General features: G+C 37.8%; 1 protein-coding gene across 1 annotated transcript in view; it reads right to left on the reverse strand.

Moving 5' to 3' along the window:
• Positions 1-4,961, reverse strand: part of pak4 (p21 protein (Cdc42/Rac)-activated kinase 4) — a 52,284-nt gene extending 47,323 nt beyond the window's left edge. Inside the window, exon 1 of the mRNA XM_041800904.1 lies at positions 4,810-4,961. The gene's annotated coding sequence lies outside the window, so the exon portion shown is untranslated. The remainder of the gene's footprint in view (positions 1-4,809) is intronic.
• Between the last annotated feature and the right edge of the window lie 5,664 nt (positions 4,962-10,625).

The following is a 10,625-nucleotide window of genomic DNA, read 5'->3' on the forward strand; positions in this document are numbered from 1 at the left end:
CATACGGTGTTCTTGCCTCTGTTCCTGAGCACCTACAGGGCTGTGTTGATGTTGGCTCCTGTAGTCATTCCAAAGAGGATTTTCTTTCCTCTCAGGCAAGCCCGGCTCCTATTCCCCATTACAGCGAAGAATCATAACGTAGCTTTTTTCCCGTTTCTTCTCATCCTCACCAGGGCTCATTTAATCTGTTACCACAATTCAGCTTAGCTCTGCTCACTTCCAGTTTTTTATGCAAAGGGGCCGAACACTACTAGCAGTGTTATGGATCATTTAATGATCAATTTACAATGCTGCTGTCTTTGCATTTTGATTTATAGATACCTTTCTGAAGGATGAGCTATTAAAGACAGAAATACAGGATTTAGCAGATAATATCAAATTACAAAACACCAGAGAACAGAAGGAGACAAAAACAACTGACTTCTTTTCCTTCACTGGTCCCTTGGTATGAGGTGGGGTTGGGGATTTTTGCTTACTCCACTGCTGTGTTGTCTCTGCAGATGTAGTTGTTTGGCTATTAGCCTTAAGCTGAATCTGGTCCAGCCTTGGCTCGGCACCTCGCCTCCTCTTCTCACTCTCTTTCTCTCTCTTTTTGGCACCGCCACCCAAAAATCTACCACCATGCAGGGAAAAACATTCACTTTCATCTTTTCTGCCCCTCCCTCTCTCTGTTAACTTTCCCCCATGTCTGTCTTACACACACACACACACACACAGTCCAAACTTTCTCCCACTTCTCTGAGTGCACAAAGTCTGAACCCTTCCCTCTATTCAAGCCAGAAACAGAAAACTTTCTGTGAGAGATGCTTAATATCTACTTGTCTGCTCATCATTTAAAACACAGGCTTTACCAACATGGATATAACTGAAAGCTAAGCGAGGAGAGGAAATAAGAGAAAACTAGATGACTTGTTAAATAACTGGTACACTGACTATATGAATAGGTTTTGTCTTTTTATGGCCATCCAGGTCTTCAGCCTCTATCGTCAAATATGACAGTGTGAAAGCTGTGTGGAGGTTTTGATAGATGTCCAAACAGCAGCTGTGCTTTCCTTTTTCTCACTTTAAGAGACCCCAGGGTGGCCTCCATCATCTAACATAAACATGTGTCCTGCCATCAGCCCCCACTGGACACCTCTGTCAACGGTCATCTATGGCTCCTGATTGCCTCTGTCTTCAGGATTCCATCTCCCTGCTGTGATCCACTACACCCCTCCTCCAACCCAGGGTTTCCAAAAGGATGACAATGCAGGACAAAACCTCGGGGCTGCTCTGAGTGTCCTCAGCTTGAGTTGACTCCAGATTGTTAGGTCTGTGTCCACAGCCAGTACTTTTCAGAGGGCAGCATCAACAACCTCAGTGTCAGAGCACTTCTAACCTGCACTGTTCTTGCTAGGTGACTAAAGTTGGCTTCTGCTGTTCCATAAGTGAAACTTATTGTGTGCTTTTTACACTTGCTGTGCAAATGTTCAGTACAAAACCAATATAGTCCAGCCTTTTCAGTGCTCAGCATCCTGAACACAAAAACATCCATGGCTTCAGTTTAGGGGTGGGTATCATTTGTTTTATCCTGTTTCCAGTGCTAAATTGACACTTTTAATACAGTGCTGGTGTTAAAACAGTGCCTGATTGATACTTTGAGAGAAAAAAAGTTGGTTGAAAGTCAGCAGGAGACCCTAGGTGTCACAAATAATTTATAGAAATATCTTATATAGGGGTAAGAAAAGGAAACTGCTGACACATAAAGCACACAAATTCCATAATGATTTTCTTGCCTTTCATTAGGGATAGTGGGGTGGTGAAATGGACTATCAATATCTGTGTTGCAATCCAGTCTAGTAGGAATCAGATGTGTTGATACTGACAGATTTCGATACCAGATTACGATACTTATCCCTACCTCAGTTGTGTTTTTTGTCACAGAGCTCTCTGTTAAAAATGTTCAACTTTTAAGCTTGGCTTTTGCTGCACCGATCAAGGTCGAATCACTCTCACTGACCAGTTAAAATCAGAAGGGACAGAACATCTGATATTAGCTCAGTCAACATGAAATGCCAGAGGAAACTAACCTGATTTTTATCTTTTGAGGTGACAATATTCAGGTCTGCAGTAGCTGCAAATGCCTAAGTGCTGAACCTTTACATTCTTTTCATGTTTTTTGGTTATTTGGATACAGTCGAGAGAGGCAGAAGTCAACTTTCATTATTTGGCAACAGCACTGGCGAAACTGAGGTTGTGAGCGCTGCCAGTGCAAAAAGCACGATCTGTAGATACAAGTCCGTTTCAGCTGTGAGTGCAGTGACAAAAAACAGCTGTGCCTATTGCACTGAGGATGCTCAGTGCTAGGGCAAATCAGATTAAATCGCAATATGACCAGCTGCAATTTACAAACCGCACAAATTGCAATATTTCTTTAACTTGATATGGGTCAAAATACCAGTTTAATAAATCCTATTTTTTGCAGCTGCGGAGATTTTTTGCACATTATGCAAACATTCAAATGTCAAATTTTTTTATAATGGTTTACAAAAATCCTCCTTTCCGTGTTTTATGTATGTATTTCTTAATCAATTAATTGCTTCTGAAATAATTTCATTGTTTTCAATAAACACTGTCATAAATGCATCTATACATATGGGGGTTTCTAGCAATATGTTCCCTGTAAAGTCAAACATGCTGCTTTGACTAACCCAGGGAGCATCTTCAGAGAGCCTTCTCCAACAAGTGAAACTACAGATCCATTTTACAATAAAATGTTAAAATGTTTGATGAGAGTGTTCCTGACTGTACGTGGGTCATAATATAGAATGATTTATTGCTTTAATTTGTTGAAAAATACACGAGGAACCTAATAAAAATTGCATATTAAATCGCCATCGCAGTATTGGGGGAAAAAAATTACAGTTAGATCATTTTTGCAACTCGTTCAGTCCCACTCAATGCTGAAAAAAATCAACATTGGATTTTTTACTGAAAATGAATGCTGCCCGTGCAAAAAGGCGCTGTCTGAGGACACTGTCCTTTTCAACTAAAAGTGCTGTGAGCACAGCAACAAAATTACAGAATCATTTCAAAGAACACCGCATATGTTGACTGATTATCTAGAATTTCTCACTGCAGATCTATGCAGGAACAAAGGTCTAGGAAGACGCACATTTTTCCAGATTTTTTTTTTTTTGTTACTTTTAGTCATGATAATGGTATTTAATTTTTCGCCAATCAATATCTAACTTGAAGATAAAAAACAAAAAGCAAGTTTAGCATGTGACTGCCACTTTAAACTTAAGAGAAATCGAAGCAAATGTGGCCTCCTGTAAAGATATGAGCCAAAAAGAAAAATTATGTAAACGCTTTAATCTGTGTCTTGCACCTTGAGAAAGAAAAATTGACATGTGTGATAATGGACAGCCAAAACTCTTGACTTACATATTCAACAAAAGAAAATAATTAAATACGAAGAAGAAAATGCACATCAATTAAAATGCATAAAGAGCTCCTGATTATTGTATACTTGGGTTAGGCAGTCTGGAAAACAAAACGTAAAAAAAAAAAAAAAATACTCATTTCTTTTCCCAGTCAGTTAACTGAACTTTACAAATCAACTGTTTATAAAATTGCTGATATTTAAAATGGCTTGTTAATGTAAGAACTAGTCATAAAATCTGCAAAGAAAAAAACACAGTTCTCTTGCAAACAAAATTTTGACGATAAGTAATGCCACATTTAACATTTTCAAATGCTTTCACTGACTGAGACAGTACTGTTTTCTTCCAGTTCAACTTCCATCATCTGACCTGTAGTTCCTGATGACTTAACTAACCTGACACCAGCCCCTTCCTGACCCAGTTTTCCTGGCTGAATGACTAGCAGAGCATGATGCATTGTGGGGCTGACTTTGATGGGAGTGCCAGGGGAATAATGTGTCCGTGAGAGAGAGGAGTGACCCCTCCATGCAGCTCTGGCATCCCAGGAATGTACGGTGTGCCCAGCACTAATCGCAAATCCTTGATGACTAACCTACAGTACGCAAAATGTTTATTTTCCTCGTGTATAGCCTGCACCCAAATAAACGCCTGAGGCATCTTATAAATGGACGAGAGCGGAACAACGGATGCGGATAAATGACGCGTGCAATAAAGAGTGGGGTTATGAGGGGGAGAGAGAGCAAGTAAATCAGATCTCAGACAGACAATATCCTCTAACCTCCTCCCTGTCTGAGTAAACAGTCTGACAAACACAGCACCATCCAGACTTCACAGGTGAAAATGGAAGTTTCTTATGGTAAGGACAGGCAGGACTAATAAACTTCCCCCAGTGTAACAATTATGAAAAGGGAATTGAAATTAGGTAAACTTTGTCGCACTGCGTTTTGAAAGCTGAGAAACAGAAACAAAAGGCAACGTTACCAGAACCAGATTGTTCCCTGGATTTGCCATTAAGCCGAGCAGCGAGCTAAGAGGGTCTTAGCAAAGAAACCGAGCTCTAACGTAAAGTGAGCTTAGTTTGGTTTCCTCTGCTCCGGATTCTAATTGTTGTACAACTTTCACAAGTGACGCATCAACTTACACCATGGCCACAGCTTAAAAACAACAAGCGTCACACATCACTTGAAGGCGATGTTACAAAACAGTGAAACATAAATAGACAGTTCAAATTGATGTTTCTGGTCCGATCAGACCCAGGCTGGTCAGACGTAAAAGCCGCTAACGTTAGCTACAGTTAGCACCTAAACGGGGAACAGAGGCGCGCCACAAGCTAGCGCACAACACGCCCTAACTTCATTTATTAGGACCAAATGTGCTTACTCACCCCGAAACTCCCACGAAAAAGTTTTTCTGCTGCGTCCGCGGCGTGGGAATTAACCTTCCTCTGTCTCAAATAAAGCGGACGCCGGCTAACTTTGAACAAACTGTGTAACATTAGCTGAAGTCTCACTTTCCCGACGCCATGTTGAACAGTGGGAAAATACTACATCCGGGAAACTGCAGCAAAGCTCCATGGCAACCAAAGCGGCGAGTGGCTGGAAGGTAGGATTAGCATAAAGCCGTGTTATAGTATTAGCATCAAAAACTTCAGTTAACTCTTAATATGCTCTCAATTTATGAATTTTGAAGAGAGAGAGAATACATTTTTTTTCTTTTAAGTTTATATTTCCATGCTAATTAAAGAATATAATTCATAAATATCCGATAAATTAATCAATAATATCTTAAATAAAAATAGATAGGCTAATACAAAAATAAAAAGACAGTTATCACAGGTCTCTATCTGAATTAATCAACAGTTTAAGACATAAAGATCCAACAATTAATCTGTGCTATCGCATAATATCTGATAATTCAATTTAATGATGATTGGATCTCACACAATGTAAATTTATTTAGCCATGTCATATTTTGAGAAAAAAATCCTATTTGAAAGGTTTTATTTGGTTTAGCATATCATATTCTGTTTATTTGGTTATATCACCGTTTATAGTATTTTTAGCCTACTTGACTCTAGCCTTTCAATCCCTTGCATAACCTCAGTAGCCTACAATGTCCACAGGCCTACAGCAACGGCTAGTAAAGTCAAGATTCAAGGATGGTTGCCACTCCAAATAGGGGTAAAATGTGTGAAGATATAGGCTATTAAAATATATATATTCAATTAAAAACATATAAGATGATGTAAAACATTAACAAAGTAGGTATTATTGAAAATAATAAATGAAATTGCATTCAAATTTTAAAAAGAGCAGTTAATACAGGTTGTTGATATATGATTTGGTGTAAGGGGCGAAATGACACATAATAGGATAAAAAAAATCCTTTATGAAAGGCAGATAATTTTCTATAAAACCCTTGAAACTTGTTAATTTAAAATAAGGTAATGACTATAATATATAATAATTAAATATTATAATAATAATAACATGCAAACGAGTTACAATTTTAATCATGGTATTTGTGGTTAATCATTGTTAATCTCAGCCATTTTGTAATTCCACTTTTTTGTATTTAAGGCAATTTTTTCATTTCTTTTATACTTTTACTCTAAGGGTAACTGACATCCAGTTTGGATACAGACCTGCTGATTTTGACAGAAAATAGGGAACAATTAACCTTGCAAAGCAGATGGATACACCAGTTTCCTTGTTTTTCACTGGCGAATCCATCTTGCAGAGCTCCCATCTGAACCGTTTGGGCCCGGTTAGAATGTTTTTTTTGTTTTGTTTTGTTTTGGTTTTTTTACATTATTGCATGATTGAGAAATTTACATGACAAGAAAGGGAAAGTATCACAACAGCCACTTTGATTCTAAGGACTACAGTGGTGGGATGCAAATTGGGATAAAAGAAATAAAAACTTGTGTTTTTCTAATGAAAGTTTTGTAGTTTATAGAGTTTGAAAGATGCACGCCTGGTCGAGGAGACGAGTTGGAGCATAACAGAGAGAAAGACAGCAAATTGTAGCGAGAATACTCACAATGCTGGGAGAAATAGAGGAATATTCACCCTCTGCCATGACTTCCAGTCATCCGGTGAGACCATGGGTGCTTCCGCCATGACAGTCCACATGTAGCGAAGCTAATGCTTTGCCTCATCGTGTCTCCACTCCACTGGGGAGGGAATAATCGGTGAATTAGACTTTGGGACGGCTCCGGATCACCGTCTGAATCCAGGAATGTTTTTCAAAGATTCTTCACTAGGGCTAGGGAGATAGGGCTAATGGCGGAGGTCTGTGTTCTCTGAGTGCTTTTCTAGTTTTGAATAAATAAATAAATTATAAGGAGCTTTGGGTAGATTATGGGAACCATAACTTAACCATTAAAAAGGAACTTGTTATGAATTGAAAAGGAATATGGGAGCAGTAAAAAAGTAAATGTTGGATAATTTTTGACTTATCTAGCAAGCTGTTTTTTAAAGTGAAAAGATACGGTACACTAAGGAGCAATGATGGACTTATTGTACACCATGGTTGCAGGGAGGTATTTTGGTGGCTTAACCTCAGCATGCTGTAAGGCAATGTTTCTCAGATAGTGTGGTAAGGCATGCAAGTGTGCCTTGAGGCAAGTCTTGGTGTGCCAAGGGAATTTGTACAACCATGTATAATTACCGCAAAAACTAAAGATACTCTGACGTGCTTTCACTGGTAATCTTTATATTGTTTTAAAAGTGATATATCACATAACAGCAAAATATAAAAAAAACTGGACAACCTCTCAGAAAACATTGTTTCCACTGTATTTCTGATATTTTCCAGTTGAGCTTTTGTTTCATTAGTATGTATCTTGGATAATTTGGTGAAAATGACAAATAAAGGTACAAAAAGTTTTGAATTTCCAACAGCAGATCACTTAAATCAACAACAGTGAATAAGGCTGATATGGCTGAAAAAACCACACATTTTAGCGTGTATTTGTGTAATTCAGTTGTCAAAATGGCATAGCAAGGCATGTGTAGGTGAGCATTGTGAATTTAAACAACCATGCATTATTACTTTAACAAAACATCAAGTAAAGATCATATAAGACATGTTCAAGAAGGCATTTTGCATATATGAGCATGGTGTGCCTGAGATTTTGGCTTGATCTTAGATGTGCCTTGGACAAAAAAAAAAGTCTGAAAATCACTGCTGTGAGTGACAATAATCCAAAATCTTACATCCTTAAATCTTGTAATTAAGCACCAACAAGCATTACTAATTATAAGTTTGAATAAACATCTTATCTGGACCAGCTACCTCATTCTAGCCCTTTCAACCTGAAATTTTCAGAATTATTTTAGGGTAACCTTCCCTCCCATAAAATTAACTGACTTGCTTGGTCACACTTGTCCATCACAGCAGGAAGTCCTTTTGCTGTTTGGATGTCCATCAGTGAGAATGAGAGACAAAGAAATGTCAGGGTTAATTTAGGGTGAAAACTCTGCTGTTTGCTTTCACATATTGAGCTCACCCAGGTAAATCCAGGACATTTTCAGGAGTTTTGTGCAAGCGAAATCAGTGTTAAAGATCTTTTCTTCAGACAGCTATATGTCTCCAAGTGGTACACAATTATCAGACAGTGAAAGTACAGTGATGAGTCTAGAGCAGTGTTACTTAACCCTACTCAACCAAAGAGCCAAACTGTTGAAAAGTACCTTTGCAAGAGCTGCAATTTAGGAGGTGAAAGTGGCAATAAAAATAAGTTAAAGCTAGCAAAATAGGTGAAAAAACAGCAAAAAGGTGGCCAAAAATGGGGTAAAAGAGGCAGACAATGACAAAGACTGGGTGAAAAGTGACAAAAAAATGTGGAGAAAAAGTGGCAGAAATGGGTAAGATATGACAAAACGCTTACAGGTGACAATAATGGTAAAAAAGCGGCAAAAACTTGGCAGAAAAAGAGTGAAAAGTGACTAAAATTGGCAAAAAGCAGCTCAATGGTGGGGGAAATGAGTGAAAAATAACTAAAATTGGCAAAAAGAGAAGCAAAGAGGCGGGGGAAATGAGTGAAAAGTAACTAAAATTGGCACAAAGCAGTAAAACGGTGGGGGAAAATGTGTGAAAAATAATAAAAATGGGCAAAAAGCAGCAAAAAGGTGAGAGAAAATGAGTGAATAGTGACTAAAAACGGCAAAAGTAGCAAAAAGGTGAGAGAAAATGAGTGAAAAAAGACTAAAATTGGCAACAAAAAAAAACAGCAAAAAGGTGGAGCAAAATTGGAAAAAGTGACATGCAATGGCAGGAGGCACCTTAAATGGGCAAAAAGTGGCAAAAAAAGGGAAAAACTGCAATTTGTTAAAAGCAGGATAAAACAGACAAGGGCAATGGAAATATACAGACAAAAAATAGAGGTTGACAATTAAGATTGACAATTAAAGCCTGCTGTATAGGCTATAGTGTGGGAAACAAATTGCAATGGATAATTCTGAGTTCAAAGTTTCCTTCTTTTATGGTTTTCCAGGGGAATAATATTTAAAATTTAGACATAAAAGAGCAACAAATCTTCACAAAAGAGGGACGTGTGGCTCTAGAGCCACACGTTGAGTATTACTGGTCTAGAGGAAGGGCTAAGGTGGTTTATGACCTGAAACCTCTAAAATGCATTCAGTTTATGCTTGAGTCTGAGTGGACATCTGTGCAAAGTTTGAGGAAAATCCTTTTGAATAATCTTGGGAATCACATTCAGAAGCAAGAGATGAACATGAGGCCCAATTCATCCCTGAGCCAGACTGAGCGTTTATGTCTGGCTTTGGTGCTGAGGTAAAAAAAAAAAAAAAAATTAAAATATGAGCAAACAACCTTACAGCATGGCGAGAGATGGCTCTGTATTTTCAGGATAAGCAAAGAAAAATTAGGTTAAAGGGAAGCACAGGTCAATACAGCCCTGAGGGTCTTCCTCATAAAGTCAATTTTTTATAGGCTTTATGATGCAATCCCCAAATGCTCACAGAGTTTATCAACAGGACGGCGCTAGCTGCCACCTCCACTTCTGCAAAAGGAAAAAATAAACATAACTTTCATATCATGTGCAGTAGCTTCACATATCTAAGCCTGCAGCCAGAGAGGTTCAGAGAGCTTGAAAGACCCGCTCAAAGATGAAGGTCCAGAATTTAAGTCAATTTTTAAAAAGTTAGCAAATGAATATGTCCATCTTGTAAATAACACAAGCCAATCAACATAAACAAAATTGAGAAAATAAAAAATCTAAACTGAAGAGGAGTTCTTATCGATGATGGAGGTGCAGATTTTATCTGAGCACAGGAAGGAGAGAAGAGCCTGTGCTGTTTTATTTAGAAATCTGTTTTCAAAAGGCTGCAGAAGTCAGGAATCTTTAAAAATCAGATTTTTTTATTGTAATATTGTCAATGTCATGTTAGTGGTTAAAACAACTCAACACTGCCTCACTTCCCTGTCCGTCTGCATTTGTAGGTCAACCGTCCAGCTGTTAATGTGCTGTCTGTTTCCTGGTTGAATCAATACGCTGATGGATAAAGTGCTGCCTTTAGTGCTTCTCGTTAGCTCCTGTCTGTGATTTTTCACTCGTACAGAGACGAGCAATAACTCTGATTGTTCAATGAGAATGCAGCACAGAGTCAACTCAAGTACATTTACTGAAGGACAGATTTAAACTGCACTTAATAGTTCTGCTCCACCGCTGAGCATTTAAAGGAAAACATCGTACATTTAATTTACCTACAGTTGATTCACAAGATTAGAAAGAAGTAAAATGTAGAATAAATGTAATGCTAACAAGTTAAAATGAATAACAAGTATTATAAAAATGAAAAACAATATGAGGCATGCAGTTTGATTTGACAATACTGCTGCTGACATATAAATGAGTTTTTTAGGTTCAGTCACTCACAGTAGAGATTGTTCTGCAGTATAAATATCTATTATGCTTCGACCTTAAAAATAAAATTATTAAAGGTGACTTAAAAATCGTTTAAGATATTTAGATCACGATTTATATTCATAAGGTTAAAGCTAAGGTTACTATTGGTTAGATTTGTTTTGCAGCAGCGAGACAGTCTTTATGGCACACAATTGAAAATAGATTTAACATTTTAACTTTTTTTCTCTTCTTTTTGTCCTTGTTATTCGGTTGAAATATGTAGTTATTAATTTACTTTTTATGTATTGTAAAGATCTCTTTTGGGT

This window comes from Cheilinus undulatus, linkage group 2 (genome assembly GCF_018320785.1).
Source record: "Cheilinus undulatus linkage group 2, ASM1832078v1, whole genome shotgun sequence".
Taxonomy (NCBI): domain Eukaryota; kingdom Metazoa; phylum Chordata; class Actinopteri; order Labriformes; family Labridae; genus Cheilinus; species Cheilinus undulatus.